This window comes from Martes martes (genome assembly GCF_963455335.1).
Source record: "Martes martes genome assembly, chromosome: 8".
Lineage (NCBI taxonomy): Eukaryota > Metazoa > Chordata > Mammalia > Carnivora > Mustelidae > Martes > Martes martes.
Genome location: NC_137895.1, coordinates 824,064 through 850,054, shown reverse-complemented (window position 1 = coordinate 850,054; position 25,991 = coordinate 824,064). Strand labels below are relative to the sequence as shown.

The window sequence follows — 25,991 nt, the reverse complement described above, 5'->3', positions numbered from 1 at the left end:
GGCCCGGGCCGCCGCCGCTCTGGGCTCCTGTCGGCGGCGCCCGGCCCGGCTCGGCGGCCGCGGGCTCGCGCGCTCTCGGGCTCTCCGGGGCGGCGGCGGGCGGCGCGGGGGGCCCGGCGGGCGGGGGGGGGGCCCGGCGCGGGGAGGCCCGGCCGGCGGCGGCGGCGTTGGCGGCGGCGGCGGCGGCGGCGGGCGCGGGGAGCGGGCGCGGGCGCGGGGAGGGTCGGACGCCCGGGCCGGCTCGCTCGCTCGCTCCCCAGCGAAGCAAACAATGCGGCGGGCGCTCCGCCCGGCGCGCTGCGTGCGAGACGCGCCCCGCCCGCCGCCGCCGTGACGCGCGCCGCCGGGGGAGGGGCGGGCCGAGGGCCGCGGGCGGGGAGGGGCGGCCGGACCGGGGGCGGCGGGGCCGGGACCCTGGGCCGGGGGGCCTGAGTGGGGACGGGGGGCCTCACGTGAGCCTGAGTGGGGGGCGGGGTCCTTGAGGGGGCCCTGGGTGGGGGACGGGGGGCCTCACGTGAGCCTGAGTGGGGGGCGGGGGGCCTTGAGGGGGCCCTGGGTGGGGGGCGGGGGCCCTCAGGTGAGCCTGAGCGGGGGCGGGGGGCCTGAGGGGGCCCTGGGTGGGGGGCGGGGGGGGTCTCAGGTGAGCCTGAGGGGGGGCGGGGGGCCTGAGAGGGCCCTGGGTGGGGGCGGGGGGCCCCAGGTGAGCCTGAGCGGGGGCCTGAGCAGGAGGGCGGGGGGGGGGGGCCTCAGGGAGAGGGCCAGGACCTTGGACCTCAGTGGGGCGTCGGGGCCCTCAGGCGATGGGCCGGGACTCTGGGGGAGGGCCTGGGGCAGGGTGGCTCCGACCCTGGGCCCAGGGCCTGAAGGGGAGGGCCGGGACCTCAAGTGGGGGCACCTCAAGTGGGGGCGGGGACCCTGATCTGGCTGTCTGAGGGGGGGCGGCCAAGGCCCTGGTCCAGAGGGCCTGAATCCTCCGGGGCGTGAGGGGGTGTGTGGGGACCGTGGGTGGGGGAGGGAGGGGGTATTGGGACTGAGGGCACAACAGGACACTGGGCAGGGGAAGGGCCAACCCGAGTGGGGTTACAGGACACTGGGCACAGAGGCGGATTCTCAAGGTGGAGCCCACCAGATTAGGGGAGCTGGCTCCGGAGAGGTGAAGTCCAGTGACCCGGGAGAAGCCTGGATGGTTCTGTGGCTTCCTGGAGGGTTCCTGGCCAGCACCGTGACCACGAAGGAGGGCTGGGCCCTGGGGAGAAAGGAGGTGGCATGGGCCCCTAGCTGGGGGCAGCAGGAGGGGCCCCTCAGGAAGAGAAGGGACACACCTCCCCCCAGGGCAAAGGTTGGGTCCGTCTGAGCTGGTAAGATCTTCTCTTTATCAGAGCAGGCAGGGCAGAGCCCACTGCCTGGGGCCGTCCAGCAAAGGCCTTACTTGGCGCAGGCCGCCCTGACCAGTGTCCTCTGTGGCAGCCGGGGCCCACCGGCCTCTGCGGACCGGCACTTGTGTCTCCCTGCCCCCAGTGCACGGGTTGAGGAGTGAAGGCTTGGAGGGTGGGCTAGGATTCCAGCCACAGCCCCCTCCGAGGCTGGGCCGGGGTGGGGCCGGCCCAGCATTGGGACCCCAACCCCATGTGCCCCAGCCCCGGGGGCTGCCCTAGAGATGCCCGTGGATCTGATGCAGGCTCGCCAGGGCACCCAGTGCAGAGGACAAGCAAGCTGGGCCCGCGTCCCTCCCTCGGCCTTGGGCAGACCCGACGCACAGCCGCAGGGTGGAGTGTCTCAGGACAGGGCCGACAGTAAGAGGTTCCGAAAGAGAAGGTGAGAGGCGGGAGCCCTTCTCCCAGGATGGGGGCGGGAGAAGGGCTTCTCACGCGCGACAGAATCCTGCCCCGAGGCGTGAAGAAGCAGCTCGCACAGCCGAGTCAGAGTGACATCCTGGCACCGCCAGGATACGGAGACGAGCTCGACAACCTTCAGAGAAGAAGGGCCTTTTTTTGTTGTTCGAGATTTTCCTTCTCTATTTGACAGATCACAAGCAGGCAGGGTGCGGGGGGGAGCAGGGTCCCGCCGAGCAGAGCTCCCGACGCGGGCTCGGTCCCAGGGCCCCGGGATCATGACCGGAGCCGAAGCCAGAGGCTTCAACCACGGAGCCCCGCAGGCATCCAAGAAGGGTCTTCTTTCATCAGACTGAATCTGATGGTCACTTGGCAAAGAAGCGGTCATTAAAATTCTAAGAATTCAAGAATTCCGTACGTAGAGAAACTCGTTCATGAGACAGCAAACGAGAGGCGTCTTCACAGTCTGTAAACATCCCAGTTTGCCACACCCAAGGTCTCCAGGAAAACGCCGAGCGCCTCTGGCAGAGGGAGAAGTGTATCCCGGAGAAGACTGGACGCCGGCAAAGAAGGTCGCACGACAACTGAGCAAGTCCCAGAGGAGCTGACACGGCGTAGGGCAAGGGCAGGTGAGAGCAGGAAGGAGCAAGCGCACTAAGGTTCTCGTCCTAGTGGAGGGTTTTCGAACTGGTAGAAAGAAGTTGGGGGAAAACTGAAACGCGGAAAGACGGGCGATATCAACAAACGGGCACACGCATGGTGAATAAGGGATACGATACGACACGACCGAAGAAACCCAAGAGTTTGTGTAGCAAATAGACCTGAACGTGTCACAGAGAGATTGAAGATGAAAGGACGGACCGTACGTGCCCTGCCCCTTCCGTCCCTCTGAAGACTGCAAAGAGGATGGATGGAAAACTAAACTGCAGGATGCTCGCAACGTGTGTGCCTCGCAAGGGATCAGTGTCCGGGATCCCTTCAGATGCATCAGAGAAAGACTAGCAAATAGAATAAGGGGCAAAACCCATAACCGGGCTCCTTGCGGAGAGCATGGGAGGCCCGTAGCCTCGCCAGTGACTTTAGAAATGCAAACTACAGTCACACCAACTGAACACAAATGTTCAAGTCAGACCCGTGGCGACAGGAAAGGTAGATCGACAGGAACGATGACAGATAGCCGCAGCCCCTGCCGGCTGGAGCGTCCTGTGGTCCGGTGACCTTGGTAAACAGTAAGGCATCACCCAGTAAAGTCGGCCCTGTGCGTCGGTTATCCACTGCTACGTGACGAACTACTGCACAACTCTAGCTCAGAAGCAACAAGGACCACTCCTTTGGCACAGGGATGTCCTATTTGGGCAGGATTCAGCAGGCGCAGCCTGTCCACTCCACACTGCACCACCTGGGGTATCCCTCCTGCGGGCTGGAGGGCCCACGTGCAAGGTGGTGCCCTCGTGGGGCCAGTAGGCTGGTTCCAGCTCTGGAGAGTGGGATGGTGTCCGAGTTCCGAGAGAACCAGGTGGGAACTGTATCACTTCTCGTGCCGTAGCCCCAGCAGTCACAAAGCATCACTCGTGCCCAAGCCTGTCCAGATTGGAGAGATGAGACGCCGACCTCTGCCCTCTGGGGAGACGAGTGTTAAAGTCACATTTTAAGAGGAAGGAGCGTGTGGTATGGGAGAAGTGGTGGCCCCTTGGAGAAAATGCAGGCTGCCACACGTGCACCGCGGTTCCCAGCTCTAGGGTTAAGCCGATACGTACTCCTGGATCCAGTCTATGCCTGAACATAGACCCAAGAAAGCGCCACTCATTCATGGGGACGCGTGCATCGGTGCTCAAGACAGCATTGCTTTTAATAACAAAAATACTGAGAGGAAGAAATACCTTCAGTGTCTTTGGACGATAAAATGAATAAAATGAGGCACATCCATACAGCGGAAGAGAACACAACGGCTTACACGAAGAAACTGTCCCGCTTGGAGCCCTGTGGCCAGGTCCCAGACACGATGCTGAATGGCAGCAACTCAAGACGGTGATGTAAAGTGAGATCGCATTTATGCTCACCAGAGTGAGCTCGGAAATCTAGGTGCACACACCCCGTATCTTTGGCTTCATATCCGTCCACGAGGCTGGAGTTCGTACTGACAGCTCCGATTCCGATCCAACTGATTTCATTCTGTCCTCTCTCTCCGTAGAACTCGTTTCCAACAACATTCCCCTGGTAGCTCTCTCGGTCTCCACTGTGTGTTGGGCTGTGCCAGCCAGAAAGTGGGCCCAAGACCCTCAACCACCACCCCTACCCTGTCTCAATTAGGACGTACAGAGCCTGACGAAGGCAAGGAGAGGGCAGCGGTGTTCTTTTCTTGTTCTATTTTCTAGCAAAAGTCTGATGAAATCCTTTTTCTCTGTGTTTGATCTAGCTCTAACCTTTGCTATAGTCGATGGTGCCTCCGTAAACAAACACAACATTCTTTAAATGGTATTCTCACTTCAGAATTCAGGAAAAAATCATTTTTGCTGACTCTTTTAATAGAAATTTAGTTATTTTCAGAGTTTGAATAGAAGTCAGTCCTCTTTTTTACCAGGATATGATTAGAGAAATTGTGCAACCTTATGTGGATGTCACACGTGAGACTCCATTCAGGGTGACCCAGCCACCTTAGGAACGAGGGTTGTAGCATCTGTGTTGAATCAACGTCCACGGAGCCCACGGATCCACCGAACCCGTGCTCCTGTCCTATGGTGTGCCAGATCTGAGTCCTACAAGTAGTAACGTAAGCAAGAGCTGTGCGATACCATGGTCCTTGGGTAGATAGGGACTTACCCAGCGGTCCAGGTGCTGCAGGCAAATCAGAGGGAGATCAGTTTGGTTCCGTTTCCTAACCTAGGACTGGAAGAGCAAACGAGAGAAAGCTCAGGCATAATAGAGACTCGACCCCACATTCCTTATGGCGACATCTCCAAACGGGGTGATTTTCTGGGCTTGATCGTTGGGCGGCACCAGGTGACACGGATGCACCAGCCCAACGGGGAGGCTCCTCCGGGTTAATTACCACTTCTGCAGCACCTGTGAGGGACTCAGGTCCAAACACGGGGAAGACCCAGCTTTCTGGTTCACGAATAACCTTTGTAGACCCTTTATCACCAAAAGGAGCGGTTCAGAAAGAGTTTCCAAAACTTAACGATGGGTGAAGGGGGTGCCTGGATGGCTCAATCGGTTAATCTCCCAACCCTTGATTTCAGCTGCGGTCACGATCTCAGGGTCATGAGATCAAGCCCCACGTTGGGCTCCAGGCTCAGCCGGGGAGTCTGCTCGTCCCTCTCTCTCCGCTCCTCCCCACCACGCTCACACTCTCCCTGCCTCTCTCTCTCTTTCTCAAATAAATAAAATCTTTAAAAAAGAGAGAGAGAACAGGTAAAGGGATGGTGATGGGTGCTTTTCTGGGCAGCTGAACGTCGTGTAGCACGCCTGCCAAGGGAATTTTTCTTGTTCTCAAGACCGTACCTGTTTTTCACCACTGTTTACTATTGATGATGACTTTTTTATGACCCATTAAGGGTAGACTTTAACTTGCAGAAAACAGACAGCTAGATAAAATGATCCCTGTCTGATAGCAATGCACATGAATTTTGTCCAGTAGTAAGTGATAGAAATTATTTCTGTCTGGTAAAAAAAAAAAAAAAAAATTACGATTAGAAGAGGTTGCCATTTAATGACCCTGTAGATCACTAACCAGTTTGGTTTTTTTTTAAGGTTTTATTTATTTATTTGACAGACAGAGATCACAAGTAGACAGAGAGGCAGGCAGAGAGAGAGGAGGAAGCAGGCTTCCTGCTGAGCAGAGCCCGATGGGGGACTCGATCCCAGGACCCTGAGATCGTGACCTGAGCCGAAGGCAGAGGCTTAACCCACTGAGTCCCCAGGCTCCCCCACTAAGCAGTTTTTAATCTAAATTAGCAAGCTTGTCTTCAGCCAGTACCAATGCTTCTGTTTTCAGTCTTTTTAAAAAGATTTTATTTATTCGAGAGAGAGAGCACAAACAGGGAGAGGCAGGAGCAGGCTCCCCGCTAAGCAGGGAGCTCAACATGCGGCTCGATCCCAGGACCCTGAGATCATGACCTGAGCCAAAGGCACACACTTCACCCACGGAGCCCCCCAGGCACCCCGTCTTCAGTCTTTGGAACCAACCTGACCATCACGCTTCCTCAGTAATTGTTTGAATAAGTCTTGGACACTTCCTCACTTTAGAGGTATAGAGTCGTATTTTTAACTTTTTGAAAATAATGTCTTATGGTCCCTCCAGCTAGCTGCCTCTCGGCATCTGTCTACAATGTCTAACAGGCATCTCGAATGTCACATGCCTGATCCCCAGCCCCTGGCCTTCCTCCCCAGACTTCTCCTCTGTTGCCTTCCCCACCTGTTACGTGTTGAATCGTGTCCCCCAGAAGATATGTTGACATCCTCACCCCCAGGAGCTGTCAGTTGGATCTCACGGGGAAGTAGGCTCTTCACAGATGGTCAAGGTGAGATGAGGTCATTGGGGTGGGTCCTTATCCAATGACGGTGTCCAAGGAAATTTGGATACGGATACACAGGCCCCAAGAAAGCCATGTGGACCAAAGCAGATTGGAGGGATGCAGCCATTAGCCCAGGGGAAGCCAAGCCCGACAGCTACCTGTCGGGCTTTATTTATTTGAGAAAGAGAGAGAGAGATAGCTACCCGACAGAGGTAGGCAGAGACAGGAGGATCCTGCCCTACTGGTTTCAGAGGGAGTGCTGGCCTCTAAGGTATGAGACAATACATCTCTGTTATTTTAAGTCACCCAGTTTGTGGCCACTTGTTATGGCAACCATAGGATACCACTCCACCTTCCGAGCACATGGTGACTCCAAGTTTCCCGGGTAAGCCCATCCGATCCATCGGCAGATCTTGTTGGCACCCCTTCAAAATGTGTCCAGAACCAGCCCCGTGTCACCACTTCCTCTGCTACCGCCCTGGGGCCAGTCACTATTGTCTCACACCTGGATCATCTTGGTATCTTGACTAGGCTCTGTGTCACCTGTGAACCTGTGTTCTTTTTCTCGACACAGCAGCCCGAATGATACTGCCACTTCTGCGTTTAGAACCTTCCAGCGGCTTCCCGTCTCTCTCAGAATAACAGCCAAAGGCCTCAGCCTAACAACCAAAGAACAACCAGACTAAAAATGGGTATAAAGGATTTGAATAGACATTTCCTCAAAAAGACACATAAACGACCAATAAGCAAGTGAGAAGATGTACAGCATCATTAATCCTTTGGGACATGCAAATCAAAACTACAAAGAGACACCACTTCACACCCACTAGGGTGACTGGGATCAAAAAGTCAGACACTAACAAGTATTGGGGAGGATGTTGCTGGAGGGAGTGTAAAAAGGTACAGCTGCTTCGGAAGACAGTTGGACGGTTTCCCAAAATGTTAAACATGGAGTTACCATATGACCCAGAAATTCTACTCCTGATTGTGTGCCCAAGGGAAATTGAAACAGATGTCCCCACAGAAACTTGTTCACGAAGACTGGCAGTGGTATTACTCATGATGGCAATAAGCGAAGATAAACCGAGGTCCATCAACACAGGAACACCGAATGTGATCAATCCATGAACGGAACGAAAAGGGATGCAGTGCTGAAATGTACCGCACGGAAGGCTCTTGAAAACATTATGCAAAGGGAAAGATGCCAGGAGGCCACATACTGAATGATCCCATTTATATGAAATGCCCATAATAGGCAAATCTACAGACACAGAACTCATGCTAGAGGTTTCCAGGGCCTCAGGGAAGGGAGAATTGGAGACTGACTTCTAATAGTATGGGGTTTCTTTGGCGATGATGATGTTCTAAAATTGACTGTGGTGAGGGTTTCCCAACCCTGTGCCTGTACTAAAAATCACTAAATTGTACATTTTAAACGAGTGAATTGTATGGTATGTGAATTATAGCTTAAGAAAGTTGTTGTAAAAATATATTGAATAAATAATTACATAAGTAAAAATTTAAAAATAACACCAGAGACATCTGGGTAGATGGTGTGGACTCATCTCTCCCAGCTCATCCAACCGAACACAACTTTTAAAACCAGGGAATAATACAGCAGACAATTATAGGAAAAGAGAGGGAGTCTGACTAGGGTCCTGGGATTGAGGAACAACACTTGGAGTGTCCCAGGACCTACCCAGGAGAAGGCTGTCCAGGTCCAGGATCTCCATACCAGCCAGTGGCAGAAGGCAATCCAGGCCCACTGTCTCCCCGCCCGTCCCCCAGCAGCTGAGGGGGGCTCACCTATCCTCCCCTGGGGGAACTGAGATCAGGACGTACCCTCCGCCCCACAGATAGAACTTTGCACAGCCACCGACCAGCTCTGGGCAGCCGAGGGAATCGCCTCTGTCCCAGAAAGAAGAGGGAGCTTCTGTGGCAACAGGTGAACAAAACGGACCAGAGTAGGGACTCAGGGGCTCTAAAAACTAAATTATCATAGGAACCACAACCCACGAAAGCAGGCCAGGATGGGCCACTCCTACAGGAGGACTGCCTGCAAAAGCGGAAGGGTTAGATCGGATTCGGTCTCCTAACATGATGTCCACGCTGCTCAGGTTACACTCTTAAAACTCACTTGTCGCACCGCGATCGGGAAAGTCGTACTGGACCCAAGAAGAAATAATCCACAGATGCCAACGCTGAGATGAATCAGATGTTGGAATTGCCTGATGGGAACTGTGAACTGGCCACCTCAAAAATGCTTCGGCACGTAATTATAAATTACCTTAAAACAAATGAGAAACCAGAAACTCTTAGAAACAAACAACAGACAAACGGAAGTTACAGAACTAAAAAATACACCAAAATAAGAAATTCACTGTACAGAGGCTCGACACCATAATGAATATGACAGAAGAAAGAATTCATGAACCAGAAGACAGAACAACAGAATTACCTCATCTGAGCCACAGGGAGAAAAGACACGGGAGGAAAAATAACAAACCCTCAGGAAGCCATGGGACTGTATGTAAAAGACAGGTCTAACCGTTGTATCGTTAGACTCTAGAAAGAGAAGAAAGGGTGTGAAGCTGAGAAAATATCTGAAGAACGAATAGCAGACACTTCCCACATTTGGCAAAAGACTGAGACATTCTGGAAGCCGGGCAAATCCCAAATAAGATAAATCGAAGAAATTTGCCGCACGCAATAATTAAACTTCTGAAAACTAATGACAATGAACGAATCTTGAAAGCAGAGAGAAACAGCACTTTGCCTGTAAAAGTAGAACAATGGGCATAATGGTGGGTTTTCTCAGAAACACAGAGGCGGGAGGAAGTGGTACGTTTCTCAAGTGCTGAGAGGAAAAAACTGTCGACCGTGAATTCTGAGTCAGGTGAAAACGTGCTTTGGAAATGAAAGGGAAATAAATAAAAACATTCTCAGACAAAGAAAACCAAGACTTGCTTCAAGAGCACCGAAAGAAATTTTCCAAAGAGAAAAGAAATAACAGAAGCCTTAGAACTTCAGGAAGGGAAGAAAAACAAAGGAGCGGGCCCAATAGAGGGCAGCCTAGTGGCTCACCCTTCCCGTGGGTTTCTTGAATTAGGCATGGCTGGAGCAAAACTAGTGACGATCTGATGGGGCACGAAATACACCGGGGAAATAACATAAGCAATTCTATGTATTTTCAGGTGGGGATGGTGAGGGGAGCTGAGCGGGAGGGCGGGTGCTGCACTGCGCTCCGAGTGCGAAGACGCAGCCAGAGGCCGATGACAGCCTGTGCGGGTGCTGTGAGCCTGAGAGAGCCCTAAGAAAGCTACACACTATGTTATGCCCAAAAACGCATGAAAAAATTGAAGCAGGAACATTTTAAACAATGTTTAGGGATCCCCCAGGAAGAGGAGAAAGGGGAGAGAGATGAATAAGAAAGGCAGGGAATAGACAGAACACAAACGAAAAGACGGTGGACTCAAGCCCCGGCATATCCCCCAAAATCCTATAAACGGTCTAAACACAGTGATTAAAACACACAGATGGTCAGAACGGATTAAAAGAAAATACAGCCCAGCTGGGATGCCTGGCTGGCTCCATCAGTAGTGTGTGCCACTCGCAGTCTCAGGGTCATGAGTTCAAGCCCCGTGTTGGTCATGGAGACGACCTTAAAAAAAAAAAATACAACCCAACTATGTGCTGTCTACAGGAAGCTCACGGCAAACATATTGATGGAGGTAGGTTAAAAATAAAAGAATGAAAAAATATATATAACGAACATAATTAGTAAAAATGTAAGAGTAGCCATGGTATATTATTTATTATGTATTACTATATGTAGTATGCTATGTTATTATTTATTATACTGTATAGCAAAATCAGATAAACTGGACTTGAGAGCAAAGAAAATTACTGGGAACAAAAAGGATCATTATGTAAGATAAAGGGATCAAACCATCCAGAGACACAGTGATCTTGAATGTGTACGCGTCAAACAACAGAGTTTAAAAATATATAAAACAAAAGAGTACAGAGCTAAAAGGAGAAATACATCTGAAATTACAAAAAATAGAATTATAATCAGGGACTCGCACACCCCCCTCCCAGCTACCGATAGAACTAGGAGACAGAGAGTCAGCAAAGATCCAGAACTCTAGGCCACCAGAGGCCAATGCGATCTAAACAACGTTTGTAGATCACTGCACCAAACAAAACAGAATACACATCCTTTTCAGGCAGTCGTGCAATTTCAACCGAGGTCAACCACATCCTGGCCAAAAACAAACCTCAACAAATTTAAAAGAATGTAAATCATACAGAGTATGTTCTCGAATTATAGCAGAATCGAACGAGAAATCAACAGCAGAAAGACCACAGGAAAATTTCCAAATACTTGGAAACTTCACAACAAACTTCTAAATAATCAACGTGTAAAAGAGGAAAGCTTCAGGGAATTCAAAAATGTTGAACTGAGGGGTGTTGGTGGCTCAGTCAGCTGAGCGTTCAACTCTTGATTTTGGCTCCAGTCATGACCTCTGGGTCCCAGGATCAAGCCCTGTGGCAGGCTCCACGGAGCCTCGAGGTTCTCTCTTTCCCTCTGACCCTCCCCCGACTCTTTCCTTCTCTCTCTCTTTCTAAAATAAATAAGTTCTTTTTAAAAATATTGAACTGAAAAAAAATGAACATACAATATATCAAAATTTCTGAACCTAACAAAAGCAGTGTTAGGAGGAGTAACTATAGTAGTAAATCCATATCTGAGAAAAGAGGAAAATTCTCAAACCAATAATCCAAGTGCCCACCTTAAGTACCTACAAAAAAAAAAAAAAAAGAGTAAAATAAGTCCAGAGCAAGAAGAAAGAAAATAATATAAATAAGAGTAGAAATCAACGAGATTTCCCCTCCCCCTGCTCGTGCTCTCTCTCTCTCTCTCTCTCTCAAGTAGATGAATAAAATCTTTAAGAAAGGGGGGCACCTGGGTGGCTCAGTGGGTTGAGCATCTGCCTTCAACTCAGGTGTGTTCCCAGGGTCCTGGGATGGAGCCTCAGCAGGGAGCCTGCTTCTCCCTCTGCCTCTACCCTCCCCCGCTCATGCACATGCTGTCTCTCTCTGTCAAATAAATAAATAAAACATGTATAAAAAAAGAAATCAACGAAATCGCAAATAGGAAATCAAGGAAAGAAAAAGCTGGTTCTTTGAAAAGGTCAATAAAGTGGCAGACCTCAGACGTGACGGACAAAGAAGGAAAAGAGAGGAGATAATTACTAAAATCAAGAATGAGGGATGCCTGGGGGGCTCAGTCATTAGGTGTCTGCCTTCGGCAGGGTCCTGGGATCAAGCCCCACATCGGGCTCCCTGCTTGGTGGGAAGCCTGCTTCTCCCTCTCCCACTTTCCCTTGCGTGTGTTCCCTCTCTCACTGTGTCTCTGTCAGATAAATAAATAAAATCTTAAAAAAAAAAAAGAATGAAAAAGGAGGCATCAAAAGGGTAGTAAGAGGACTGAGATGGTTACTTTTTTTTTTTTAAGATTTTATTTGACAGACAGAGAATACAAGTAGGCAGAGAGGCAGGCAGAGAGAGGGGGAAGCAGGCTTCCCGCCAAACAGAGAGCCCGATGCGGGACTCGATCCCAGGACCCTGAGATCATGACCTGAGCCGAAGGCAGAGGCTTAACCCACTGAGCCACCCAGGCGCCCCGAGATGGTTACTTTTATGTGTCAACTTGGCTGGGCTAAGGTGCCCAGATATTTAGTCAAACATCATTCTGGTTGTTTCTGTGAGGGTGTTTTTGGAGGACAGTTACATTTATTTTTTTTTAAGATTTTATTTATTTATTTATTTGACAGACAGAGATCACAAGTAGGCAGAGAGGCAGGGAGAGAGAGAGGAGGGAGCAGGCTCCCTGCTGAGCAGAGAGCCTGATGCGGGGCTCGATCCCAGGACCTTGAGATCATGACCTGAGCCAAAGGCAGAGGCTTAACCCACTGAGCCACCCAGGCGCCCCAACAGTTACATTTAAATTGGTGGACTTTGAGTGAAGTTTGCCCACTATAATGTTGGTGGGCCTCGTCCAATCAGTTGAAGGCCTGGAGAGCACAAAAGGCAGACTTGGCCCAGGCGAGAGGGAATTCTCCAGCAGACTGCCTTCTGACTTCATCTGCAACATCAGCTCTTCTTGCTTCTACCACAACTATTGGCAATCAACACAAGGACACTGAAATTAAACACACAACCAATTACAGTGGTTCAAAATCCAATGAAATGTAAGAGTTACCTAAAAAACATGTATAGAGCTTGTGAGCTGAAAATGATAAAATGCTGATGAAAGAAATCAAAGATCTAAAGGAGTGTAGAGATAGACCATTTTCATGGTCAGAAAAACTCAAAATAGTAAAAATGCCAGTTCTCTCCAAATTGATATACAGGTTTACCACAATTCCTATCAGTATTCCAGCAAGATCTTTCTTAGATACAGACAAGATTATTCTACACTATGCGGCAAAGGGACGATTCTAGCTATAACAACTTTGCAAAGGAGGAGCAAGCGGCCAGAACCAGTCTGCCCGATGTCAGGAACAGATAGCTGTGCTGATCAAGCGTGTGTGGTGTTGGCAGAAGGAGAGACGCCCGGATCGATGGAAGAAACAGAGACTTGGAACCAGACCCACACAGACACGTCCAACTGATGTTTGACACACGCAGAAGCGTTGCGATGGAGGAAGGCTGGCCCTTTCAACAAGCGGTGCTGGAGCATTTAGACAGCGGAAGGCAAGAAAGATGGGAAGAAGGAAGAGGAGGGGAGGGGAGGGGGAGTGATGGAGGGAGGAGGGGGAGGCAGAAGAACGGCACCCCAAGGCTTTCAGGCCGAATACAAAACTGAACTTGAAATGAATCATGAACTTAAAACTAGGATGCTTTTGGAGGAAAACAGGAGAAAATCTTCGGGATCTAGGGCTAGGCAACAAGTTCTCGACACCCAAGACACAACCACGAAAGAAAATATTGCTAACCTAGACCTCAGGAGCATCAGAAACCCCTGCTGGGAAGGAGCCTGTGGAGAGGATGGAGACAAGCCGCAGACCGGGAAGCAGGGTTTGCAAACCGCGCGCGTGACGGGAACCCAGAGACGGGACACGTAGCTTCTGAAAACACAAGAGTAAAAACCAAGCCATCCACGTAAAAACTCGCCAACAGATAGTTAGAGACGTTGCAAGCAAGAGCGTGGGCACGGAGGTCCGGCGTCGTCGGGCAGCAGGGACGCGCAAGCTAGGCGACGGCGTTGGAAGGCGGTGAGCGCCCTGAGTGCCGGCGAGGAGGCGGAGACGCTGGCCACTCGCACGCCTCGGTGGGGCTGCAGCCTGGAGCGGCCACTCTGGAAAACAGCTTGGGGCTGCTCTGAAAACGGAACCCGCAGCCAGCACACGACCTAGTTGGGCTCCTGGGTGATTCTCCCAGAGAAACGAGGACTTCGCTCACACCAAAAGCTGCCCACAAACATTCATCCCATCTCTCCTAGTAACGGACCAAATCCAGAATCGACCCCAACGTCTTCCGGCAGGTGAGAAGGGAAACACGGTGTGCCCCCAACCAAGGACCACCACTCAGCAGGGCTGGGGAACAAACCATTGACATCCAACAACTTGGAGGGGTCTCTAGCGAGCTACTTACTGAGCAAAATAGCCAACCCCAGCGGGTTACTCGCTGCCTGACTCCCTTTGTGCAATACTGAGACGACACAGTTTTAGGAATGAGGGCAGATGAGTGGTTGCTGGGAGCACAGGGCAGGGCAGGGGCGTGGGGCAGGGGAGTGGGCGTGGCTCTAAAAGGGGGACGGGAGCAACCCTTGTTGGAACTCCTCATGTAGATCCATGAACCAGCTTGGGTGCTCAGAATGTAGAGGATCGGGGGTGCCTGGGGAGCTGTTGGTTAAGCATCTGAATCGATCTCAGCTCAGGTCTTGATCTCAGGGTCTGAGTTCAACTCCTGCGTTGGGTTCTGCGCTGGATGTGGAGCCCGCTTAAAGGAAAAAGAAACATTTTTAAAATGTACGGAGTTAATACATACACAAGTACATGTAAAACTAGGGAAAGAAGAACAACATCGGTGAACTTTACCGGTATCAATGCCCTGCCTGTGATTCTCCTACTGTCATTTTATTTAGTTACTTTTAAAGATTTTATTTATTTACTGGAGAAGGGGGAAGGGAGAGGGAGAGAATCTCAAGCGGAGTCCAGGGTGAGCGCAGAGCCTGATGCAAGGCTCGATCCCATGCACAACCCTGAGATCGTGACCTGAGCCAGAAAACCGAGTCCAACCCTCAACCCAGTCACCCAGGAGCCCCTGCTGCCATCATGTTACCTTTGGGTAAAACTACAATGTACGAGGGACCTTTCTGCATTATTTCTTGGAATCACATATGGGTCTACAATCACCTCCGTAAAATTTTCAGCTGAGAAAACTCCACTGCTAAGAATGTTTTCTGAAGAAATAACCCGAGGTACCTGCTAGGGCGTCAGAGCAGGTGGGCTCCCCGTGGGGAGCTGGGCACAGCTGGGAGCCTCCACGGGGCCGTGTGCTCGCCCACGCAGTGTGGTACCGAGCAGCCGTTAGCAATGACCTGTGCTGCCGTAGTCAGTGGCACGGATACAGGCAGGTGGGGACTCGGTTAAGTGAAAACACTAGATTAGAAAAGAGTACACACAGTAGAGTCTTTTCTGATTTTTAATCTGCAAGCTTGTACGTAAAACCAAGACACACATCTGATTTGTTTTCCAAGTTATCCTTTTGGGATGGGGTTGTAGGTAGCCGTCATTTTCTCTTTATTTGGGTGTTGGCCAGATTGTTTATGGCAAACAGCATTCCTGGTATGATTATGGTTGGTAGATAAACTACGGTATACCCAGTGAAATTATGAACTCGGATAATTAATGTTTTAGTATACGATGTCCTGTGCAGTATTTGTACTTCTACTTGCTGAATCCACCAATCCTAGTTACAACGATAAACTCCAGAGCCATTTCCACCTTGGAAAATAACACAGTACCGGCCACCACAGGCTGGCGTCTTCTGTGCTGGACAGCCAGGACCAGTGTGTGCGTCCGCCTGAACCCCGTGCCCCGCTTGGGCACCAACCCCCCTGGGCACTGCCCTCCCATTCTCACCGAGTGCACTTACCAGGTTTCGACGTCTCCGTCCAGCAGCAGACACAGCCGCTCCCCCCGGGATCATTAAGTCACCATCCCTCTTCCTCCCTGGACCCTTGCCCACTCCAATCCTCAAGCCCCTTCCTACCCCACCCCCTCCCTGCTCGGCTTACCATCCATACAGTCGTTGATGCCTGCCCACGGCCTTGGTGCCTGATGATTCCTGTGTGCCCCCTCCTAAGGACCCCATCCCAGCCACAAGGTCCCTTGTCCCCGCAATGTGCTGAGGATCCTCCTGGCAGGCCCTGCTGTCAGTGTCCCCCAAGGCCGTTCCATCTCTGCGGAGCTCATCACTGCTTGCCAGTGTCTCGCTGGTAGCTCCTGTCGCCTCCACTGCTCATGACCCTTGCATTTCCTTCCTTGGGCCCCGGAGGTACCTGCTGGAGAGGCTGTGGTTCTCCCCACGGGCCATCCACTCAGTGCCTCCCATGCCCTGAGTGGTCTTGACATTGTCATCCCCAGCTCTCCTTCAACCCCTCTTCTACACCCCAGGAAGGGCCAAACCCCAAGGAGGCACTCCAGGGGGTGTTCCCAGCCACGTCCCTGTCCTCACTTTTTTGCCTGCGGGGGGTGTCTCCACTCTTGGGGCCTCCTAGACAGGCTCCATCCCCCCGCAGCAGAGGAGTGGGGCGGAGGTGTGTGGGCTCTGAAGGACGCTCTCACCGTCCCCACTTCCCAGGTGCAGAAAGGGAAGCCCCGAGATCTCAGCGGCAGGGCTGGGACAGGGGGCTGGCTGGTGGCCCCGGGCACGCTGGACCACCTGCCCTGACATCAGCTATGGGCGGCAGGTGCCAGGCTGCTCCGCACCTGCCTGTTCCTGGCGGCGTCACTCCGCAGGGTGGCTGACAGTGTCCTGACACCAGCCTCCCCTCCAGAACCAAGACAGTGACCATCTGGCACAGCTCTGGGGTTCCAGGGCTGTGTGGCGGGCTTTCCAGAAGTTGTGAGGTACAGAGCCTTATAGCTCATCTAGACCAAAAAAGGTTACTCCAGGCCGTGAGTGCCCCAGAAAAAAACTGTGGGGACACCTCCACACAACCACACTGGGGACCTGGTATTCTCTGGCCTCTAACCACACAGACAGACAATGCAAAAGCGGAACGCTGCAGGGCATTTCCTCCCGCAGGTCCTGGGACCCACCCCACCCCACGAGGCTTCAGAGGTCCTGAGAGAGCAGCGATGGGATACCTGGATGGGGGATATCCACGTGGGGGATCACAGTGCCGGGGGGGGGGACTCTGGATACCGAAGTCACGGATCACAGCGTGGAGGGCGGTGCCCTGGTGAAGGGGATTCTGGATGCCCAGGTGGGGGAGCACCATGAGGGGGGGTGCCTGGGAGGGTGTGGATTCTGGAGACACAGGTGGGGGGGTCACATTCGGGGGGTGCCCAGGTGGAGGGGATTCTGGATACCCAGGTGGAGGAATCACAGTGCAGACAGTGCGTGAGGGTGGGACTGTGGGTACACAGACGAGGAGCCCCAGTCAGGATTCAGCTGGCGTCAGTCCCACCAGGCCAAGCTTGGTGTCCACCTCTCACCACCCCATCACCTTGTGATCCTGCCAGTGTCACAGGAGGGTGGAAAATGCTCATCAAAGATTCGTCGAATGAAGGGGCAGAGCTCTGAAAAGGGCTGCCACGCATCGTGACTCGCTCAGTCCCAGTTTATTGGGTGCTGGCTTCGTGACCAGCAGCACTGCCCTCCTCGCTCCCAGTGTTCCTTTTAAGCATTGGGTGGACGGCCACCCTACGTACCCAACAAAAGCCTTCCTGCGAGGGGTCAGAGCAGGCCACCCCCGGCCGACCTGCAGGATGTGGAAAGTGCGGGAGCCAGGGTGGACCTGGGAAGTGTTTCTGCCGTTCCTCTAGGGGAACCTTTCCTGCCCACCCCTAGCCTGGCGCCCAGCCGTCGCGCCGACAGTCAGCCTATCCTGCCGCCTGGGGACACTCTGGTCTTCTCATGCCGGGTGTGTGCGCATCAGCGGACATACCAGGGAAGGCCCTGCTCTCCCGGAGTGTTAGCGAGGCTGGCCCCGTAAATGTCCCGGAACAGCGAGGCTGGGAGGCAGGGGTGAGGGGAGGGGCACTACCTTACAGAGAGTGGTCAGTATGGTGACATCTCGGCCAAGATCTCTACACAGGCGAGGGGTGAGGCGGGCTGACGATTGAGGAAGAGCATTCCAGGTGGAGGGAACAGCCAGGGCCGCGGCCCCGAGGTGGGACCCAGAGCTGGACCCAAGTCCACGAGGGAAGGCAGTGTGGACCTGGTCATCACAGCTGCGAGAACTCTGGCTCTGAGGGACACAGGGAGCCCCCCGAAGGTGCCGGCGGGCAGGCAGCCGCAGCACAGAGCAGGGACCGGGCAGGAAGCCGTTGTCATCTAGAGCAGGAGCCCACGGGCTGCTCGCGTAGGGCCGGGAGGCGAGTCCTCCCCCACTGGGCTCACGAGCGGCTGGAGGCGGCGGGGCGGCCGCCCCCGCTCTGCGCCAGGCCGCGCGGGGAGGCGGGGGCCGCGGGCGCGCGCAAGCCGCACACAGACGCGCACACGACTGCCGCCGCCGTCGACCCTGCGCGCGGACGTGGCCCCTGAGGCCCGCGGAAGTCGCGCCCCCGAGGCTGCGGCCGAGCGAGGGGGCCACGGCCGCGGGCCCGTGCAGGGGTGGGAGGAGCCGGGGAGCGCGCGGGCAGGAGGGGCGCGGCGGGACCCGCGGCAGCCGCCGGCCGGGCAGCGAGCCCCGGCCTCCCTCTGCGACAGATGAGCGGTCGTCGGCCACGGGGACAGGCCGGGTCTCCGGTCAGTCCGCACGGTCGGGCGCTCGCCGCCCGACGGGCCACCGGGAAACTCGCACTAAGCGCCCAGATGCCTGCGGAGCCCAAGAGGCCCGCGGCCCCGCGCGTGCGGCCCCCGCCCGCCGCCCGCCCCCCCCGCCCCCCCCGAGGCCTCCGGCCGCGGTCACCGCCGCAGGGCCTCCCCGCCCGCCCCGCGGGCTTAAGCTCTAATCCGCGCGGCCCCCGAGCGCGGCCGCCCGCGAAGCACCTCATCGTCTTAGAGCGCAGGGCTCAGACGCACCAGCACGGAGCACCGCGGCCGGGGCACGGAGGAGGACACTCGCGCGGCCTCCGGTAAGCGCGCTCCGGGCGTGCCCCGCCGGCGCCTCGGCCCGCGCCCGCAGCAGGTGCGCTCTCCGCCCTGTGGCTCCGGGGCCCCGCGGCCGGGCGGGCCGGGCGCCGGGCAAGCGCGAGCCGGACGCCGCCGAAGCCGGGCCCCGGCCGCTTCCGCGCGCCCAGCCGCCGCCTGCGGACGCTGCGGCCGCCCACCCGCCCGCGGACCCCGGCGGTGGGGCGGAGTCGACGCGCCTGGGCTGCGCCTGCGCGGTCGGGCCCTGGGCCCCAGACCGGGCCGGCACGCGGAGATTGCGCCTGCGCGGCCGCTCGGGCCGGGCCCCAACCAAAGGCCGGCGTGCGGAGTCTGCGCCTCACAGGCTGGTCCGCACGAGCCCGGGGGCGGGGCCCACGTGCGGGGATTGCGCCTGCGCGGTCGGCCCGGCCCGCAGGCGGCAGCGCGCCTGCGTCGTCGGCCCGGCCCAGCCCAGGGACGGAGACCGCGCCTGCGCGGTCGGCCGGGGCTCGCCCCGTCAGCCGCGCCTGGGTCCCTGGTGCCGCCCGCCCTGCCGGCCCCGCCCCCGGCCCCGCCCCGCGCCGCGCGGGGCCCTGGGAGGGGCGCAGCGTCCGGCGGCGTCGCGGGCGGCGGGCGGCGGCGGCGGCGGGAGGGGCCGGCGGGGGCAGACAAAGCCGCGGCTAATGAATGGGAGCGCCCGCCCGCGCCGGCCGTCGTCCGCAGGCGGGCGGGAGCCGCGCCGCCCCGAGCCCCGCGCCCGCGGTGAGTGCGCGGCGGGCGGCGGGGCGGGCTGTGCCTCGGCCGGAGCTCGCGCCCCGGGCCCGGCCGTCCTGGCGCGCCGTCGGGGGTCGGGGCTGGAGGGGGAGGAGGGCGGGGGGCGGGGCGAGGCGGGGCCCGGCCGCGGGGCCGGGAGGGTGGGGTGGCCGGGGTCGCCGCGACGTGGTGCGCGCCGGGTCGGGGGCGGCTTCGGGGGCGCGGGCGCGGCCTCCCGTGGGGCCTGGACCCCGCCCGGGCCGCCCGCCTCGGCCGCGGGGCCCGCCTCGCCGGGGCCGGCCCGCACCCCTGGGACCCCCGGCCCGCGTCCCTGCCCCCGGACCCCCCGGCTGACAGCTGGCGCGCGCGGGGCCAGTCGGGTCGCGCCCGAGACGCCTTTTCCGGACGGCGGCGCTCTGCTGACGAAACGCCGCGAGCGGCCGAAAGTTGTGCGGCCGGGGCCGGGCGGGGGTCGGGCGGGAGCCGGGGAGCCGGGCGGGGGCCGGGCGGGGGCCGGGCGGGGGCCGGGGGCCGGGCGGGGGCCGGGGCCGGCGTGGGCTCCGCGGTCCGCCCCCCGCGCTCCGTCCGCCCCCGCGAGGTGCCTGGGAGCCGAGGCGCGCGCCGCCGCCCGCGCGTTTCCAGGAAGAGCCGCCGCGGCGGGTCGGGGTCCCGGGAAGCGCGTGCCCGGGAAGCGCGGCCGCCGCGGCTCCGGGCCGGGCCCGGACTTCGTGGGTGAGACGCGAATCGAGGTTGCGCTTTCCCGTCGTCGGCGTCCCTCTGGGCTGGACTCGGTCTCCGCGGGTCTCGTTTCGCCCTTTTCCGGGAGCGGCACCGCCCCCGTTGCTGGAGGGCGCGCGGCCCCTGCGGCCCCTGCTTTTTCCCGGCGTGCGGTGACCCCCCGCGCGCGCCCCCGCTCTGCGCGCGAGTCCGCCGGGGCAGCTCCTGCCGCGCGTCTCCGCCGAGAAAACGGGAAGTCGTGTCGGAGTTCGCTCTAACGGGATCCCGCGCACCGCTTCTGCGAAGCCGCTTCAGGGCGCGCGCGGCCCCGAGGGGTCAGCGTCTGCGTTCGGCGCGGGCCTGCGCGGGGCCTGGCACCCGCCGCGCGTCGCCGGACCCTCCCCCGCGGGGAGCTTCTCCCGCTGCCGCTCCGGGCTCGCTCGCTCTCGGGTGGACCGGCGGAGCCCTTAAACCCACTCCAGACCTCCGTGAAGCGGGTTCGCCGACGCACCCCTGGTGCCGTTTTACGCGCGGACGACGGGAGTTCGGTCCGCGCCGTCGTGGTGAGTTCGGAGCCGGGAGGATCGGGTCGGAGCCGTCGGGGAAGTGCGAAGAAGCCGCGTCCCGGTCGGCGCCGAAGCGAAGCCGCTCCCGGGAGTTGGCTCGACTCCGAGGGCTTCGGGGGACGCGGGTGCGGGGCCGCCCGCGCCGGCCCTGTCCCCCGCCGCGCTTCTCAGCACGAGACCGGCACAGGGCGCGGCGCGTTCCGGGGCGCGGAGGCTCCGAGGACGGAGTTGGCGCGCTGCGCTGGGCGAGAGCCGGGGCCCCGTGCGCCTGCCCGGCGGCTCGCGCGACCGCCCCGCCCCGCCCCGCCCCGCCGCGTGTCCCGCGTGGGCCTGGTGTTTCGGACGGGAAGACTCCGCTGCCCTCGGTGTCCCTGCGCGCGTGCCAGGGCTTTGTGCGGGACCCGCGCTGGGGAAGGAGCGTCCTCTCGCCTGGAGCACGGCTGCCGCGGGGCTGCGAGGGCCGTTGGCTGGACTCTGTGTCCGCGCGTGGAGCCGGCGCGTGCCGGAGGAGTGTGCGCGCGTGTCAGGCTGTGTCCCCGCCGAGGTCGCAGAGCGCGGAGGCGCGGCTGGTGCCGCCGGCGGAGCGGGGGTCGCCGTCCGTGCGCGCCTCGTCTTCACGCTGCGTTCGCGGCTTTTCCTTGCGGGGCCAGGGCTGCGGCTGCTTGTGGACTCTGGTCCGACGGCCTTCTTCGCCGGGCGGCCGCCTCGGAGGCAGGCGGGGGAGGGACGGCCGGCGGGGCGCGGACGAGCCTCGGGTGGCCCCGCAGCACCAGCCTGCTGCGTCCTGCCGAGCCTCCCTGCACCGAGCGGCGTCCGGGCTGGGGCTTCGCTCTGCTCGTGGCCACCTGGTTTCCGAGGCGCGACGGAAGCGCCCGGGCTTGCGGCCGGAGCCGTAGGACGCTGTTCTCACCGACGCGCTGGGCCCCGGGGAGTTGGGCTGCGTGGAGTCGCGGGCGCCGCCGTCCGTCCTGCAGCCTGTGCGGCGCGGGCGCTCCACGCCGCTCCCGGGGGCTCCCCCCTTCGCGCCCGTGTCTTTCCCGCCCCCCTCTCCCCACTTTGCAGCGCCGGGTCTGTCTGCGTCCGGACGTGGCTCGGATCCCTCCCTGGTTAATCCCCCGGTGAGGTGCTTCTGGTGGTCCAAGCTCGGGAGGGCGCTGCCGGGAGGAGACCGAAGCCTCCCCGCGTCCGGGGCAGGGTCCTGAGGCGCAGAGTGCTTGACCCAGGGAGGGTTCGGCTCCCTCTGCAACCAGCTGGGTCGCTCATGCGGGGGCCGCAGGCAGCAGCAGGTGTGAAGAGAAGGCCTTGCTTCGGGGGAACCTGAGCGGCGACGCCGGGGACAGACGTGGCCTGGAGGGAAGGCCCAGCCGGCGGTGCGCCTAGGAACGGTCGGGCAGTTCGGTCTGAGACTGTGTTCCGGGAAGATCTGTGCTCGGAGGGGGTCCCAGCCTGGAGGATCTGGGCCGTGGATGGAGGCCCCAGGGAAGAAGCCTGAGTGTTGGGAGAGGCCGACCCCCTGCCGGAGCCCGAGTCCTGTGGGCGCCTCCAGGGCCACCGCGGCCTGTGCTCCTGACAGGCGCGGGTTCCGTGAAGGCCCCTCGGTAGCGGCGCCCCAGCCCTTCCCCAGCACCTGCTGCTGATGGCGGCCGGGAGCTGGGGTGCGGCGGGCTGGCCCCCGCTGGCCCCGTGGCGGCGCGCTCTCAGCGATGGCTCCCTGATGTGGACGGGGTGGGGGGGCGCTGGCCCCTTGGCGGCGTGGCCCTGCACCTGCTCTGTCCTGCTCAGCGCCCCCATGGATGGGAACCACGAGGGGCGACTTTTTCTCCAAGGCCGCTGCTGACTGATCTCAGCAGACGGCCTCACCGGGGAGCGGCGTCGGGTGCCCGAGTCCTCCCGGGACGGCTCTGGTTACACTGGCGGAGGCCGCACTCCACACCCGTAAGCAAAAGGACACTCGGAAAACTCGGTAGCTCCCAGCCACGGCAGCAGTTTCACACCTCTCCCTCGTGGGACTGTCCTGGTCCCCGTGGGAAAAGGTAAGCAGTAGGGGAGCTGGTGTTGGGCCGGGGGGACCCGCAGAACCGCCCAAGGAGCCCTGGTCTGTGGGACCCGCAGAACCGCCCAAGGAGCCCTGGTCTGTGGGACCCGCAGAACCGCCCAAGGAGCCCTGGTCTGTGGGACCCGTAGAACTGCCCAAGGAGCCCTGGTCTGTGGGACCCAGGACATTTCGGGGACAGAACAGGGACCCGCCGACCTTACCGTGGTTTTGTTTGCTTGCTCTGGAATGTGCTTTGTTTCCAAGGTAGCCTTATCACGATTTCTGACCACATCTCATGGAAAGGGCTCTGGTTCTGGGTTTCTGGAGTTTAACTCTTAGCAGCTATCCCTCGCTCTTGGTTCTGTCCCCCGTCTCTGCGTCGCTGGCACCGGACTACCATTTTCCTTCGTGTGAACACGGGTCTGAGGCAGCTGGTGCTCTGCCCCCCCCGCCCCGAATGTGCTCGTTATGGTTGCACGTGGTCAGAGTACGTGAAGGGTGCTGTCAGCCGTAGACCGGATCCGAACCGACAACCTTGGTGGGAAGACTTGTCGCCAAGCCTGAACCAGGCAGGAGGGTCGCTGTGGCTCATCGAGAGCGTGTGAACCCTGAGTTGGACGCGGCCGCGCTTCACAGTTGGGTTTTGACGTTTCCAGCTCACCGAGAGCGCTCATGAGAATGTCGCGGTGCTGCTGCCTCTGGCCGGTCTGGTGCTTGCCAAGCTTTTCCAGAGGGAATTGCAGCCATCCCGGCACGTCACCCCGGAATGCCTTTTTCTCCAAAGAAGAGGCAGAAAGGGACTCTTCTGAGCACCGCACGCCACCACTCACCGTATCTAGGACAGGGCCTGGGCCAGTCTCTGGTCACAAGCCCGCCCCAACTTGCCCCCAGTGGTCTGTGGTAGTGATTTCTCCAAACCAGGATCGAGTCCAGGTCCTTATTGGCCATTATGCGTCTTTAGTTTCTTTTCTTCGGGGAAAAATGGTTCCGTGACATTGACTTTTGAAGAAACTAGGCCGGTTGTCTCGCGAATGCCTGGTGTTCCGGATTTGTCCTGCACTGTGTCGTTTGACTTGTTCTTCTGTTCCCCCGCTCCCCGTGTGGTGTGACCTGGTGCCGAGAGCTTTGGCTGGAGTCAGGCGACACGTTTTCACGACGGCGGCGCTCACTACCATTCTGGGGGCCGTCCTAACGGTGCTGATGCCACCTTCCTTGTGTTCTTTAGTTTATCTGTGTCCCCTCATCTGGGCGTCCCGAGATGAGAGCACAGATGCCGAACCCTCCCGCTCTGTCACCACTCATGGGGGGAGCGGTGCTCCTGGCACGTAGCTTCACGGTGGTAAATGCTTCTGGTTTTCTTTTTCTTGAATGTCAGTGCGGAGTGATGGATTTTTATTTATTCCTTGTATTAGGGTCTATTCAAGTCTTCTGTGTGTGTTTGGATGTTCACACGGTTGTAGCTGAGAGCTGGGCGTCCTGCTGCGTGGGTTCCTGTCCTCCCGCGACGGCAGCGGCAGCATCGCCGTGAGAGCGCTTCTCTGGCCCGTTGCCCTCCCTCCCCGACCTGCCAGCTGCGGGCTGCCCCCGGCTGCGGGCTTCTCCCGTGGCCAGTCCGTCCCGTGCAGAGATGTGTTGCCACGTGCCCTGTGCTGCTTACAGCGGTGGCTGGAGGTGCCCAGCTGAGGGGCAGAGCTAGGAAACATTTTGTTAAAACATGGTGAGTTCGTATGGTATTTTCAGTACAAGTTTGAAATTACATGGTTTTACTGAATTTCTTTGGTTTTTAAACTTTATCCTTATTCTAAAAATCTTGATTTTTAATGTCATTGGCATAATTGCATATTTCATGCTCAAATACACGTAAAATGGGGTGTGATATTGTCATATTGTGTGCAACTACTAATGGAACTCCTTAGCAGAGTTCAAGGTATTTTGGTGTTTGTCTGTTTTTAAGACTTCATTTTTAAGCCGTCCCTACACCCACTGTGGGGCTCGAACTCACGACCCCGAGATCGGGAGTCGCAGCTCCGTTGACTGAGCCCGCCAGGCGACCCGAAGGTGCTTTCGCTTTTAAGTGCCTTTTGTTCTTAACACACGTCACATTGAATACGTGTCGTGTTTAAGAACAAGCCTCTCCATGCGTGTTTTGTCTGTGGTCGTGTCGCCCGTTTGCTCCACCGTTAGGGTGTTTGTTTCAGATTTGCAATTTTTAAATTTTATTTTTATGTTCAAAATCGTTACATGGCTCAGAAGTCAAAATCATAGGAAAGATAAGATCAGAGATTTCACGTCCCTGTATAGGCAGGCAGCCGTTTTGTTTCTGGTTTTCTGGCAGAAATCTGGGTCTCCTCTCTCGTCTGTCATAGAAGGTAGCGAGTACCGTTTGTGCGGTGCGTGGGTCGCTTCTCGATCCCCACACCTGTGACGGCAGCAGCCCCTCCTGACGGTGTGCGTGGTTTCCCAGCTCCGACCGGGGGTGCTCTGGTGGTGATGGGGGCGCATGCTGTTTCACACCGGACGAGCGCGGTCCTGGGGCTCTGGTCGCAGCGGTGGGATTGCAGGGGCCGGGGATGTGATGGTGGGAGGTGTCTCCGGGGCCCGGCCGCTCCCCGCTACGTGTGTCGTCCCCGGCGGGGGTGTTTCCCAGCTCTGCGTCTTCGCCGGTCTGACCCAGTGAGATCTAATTCTTGGGGTAGTGCTCCTTTAATATGCTTCAATTTGGGTGTGGAAAGTGGAAAAATAAACTTTACTGAGTCGTTTACTGATCGTTTACCGTGCTCGGTAGCCGGAGTGTTTGAGGTCATGAAGGCGACGGCTGAGGCAGCAAGTCACCGGGGGTGAGCCGCACCGGCGTCGGCAGAAGGTGGTTTCTTTCGTTCTTCCGATGAAAACACAACAGGAGATTCTCCAAGTCAGAACATTTCCTCGCATTTGACTTTCTCTAGCCTGGGGAAAGGAACCTCTGATTGGCTGCCTTTTACTTTTCGGTATTTTTGTGTTTACAAGGAAAGGTAGAATAAATTCAAGAGACTTTGTTTGGGGTGCCTTCTGTCTGTCTGTCCTCCTCTCCCTCCCATCTCTCGTCATGACCTGGGCTTGACGCGCCCACGGTCAGAATGACGTTATTTCCTTCGTTGCCCCGGTGTCCGGGTAGCCCTCGGGCTGCAGAGAGCTGGGGCCGCCTGCTGTCCTGGGGGACCCAGGCTGTGCGTGGCAGTGACGACATTGATCTGGGAGGATTCTGTGTTTCGCGTTGTCA

At 57.7% G+C, this 25,991-nt stretch overlaps 1 protein-coding gene and 1 long non-coding RNA gene across 5 annotated transcripts in view; one reads left to right on the top strand and one right to left on the bottom strand.

The window, feature by feature from the left end:
* Positions 1-12,181: 12,181 nt before the first annotated feature.
* LOC308347933 lies at positions 12,182-18,790 on the bottom strand. Of its 4 annotated transcripts, none has more exons than XR_013967297.1 (4): positions 16,351-18,790; positions 14,842-15,923; positions 13,351-14,356; positions 12,182-12,554 (listed from the first exon to the last, which is right to left on the bottom strand). It is a non-coding gene; the product is annotated as an uncharacterized lncRNA (long non-coding RNA). The 4 variants fall into 4 exon arrangements; XR_013967298.1 differs by having other exon boundaries at positions 14,842-15,920; XR_013967299.1 differs by having other exon boundaries at positions 14,842-16,512; positions 16,732-18,790.
* Positions 18,791-19,283: 493 nt separating this feature from the next.
* ZBED4 (zinc finger BED-type containing 4) overlaps positions 19,284-25,991 on the top strand; it is a gene marked incomplete at its 3' end in the record, with an annotated part of 29,693 nt that continues 22,985 nt past the window's right edge. Inside the window, exon 1 of the mRNA XM_080811844.1 lies at positions 19,284-19,423. The remainder of the gene's footprint in view (positions 19,424-25,991) is intronic.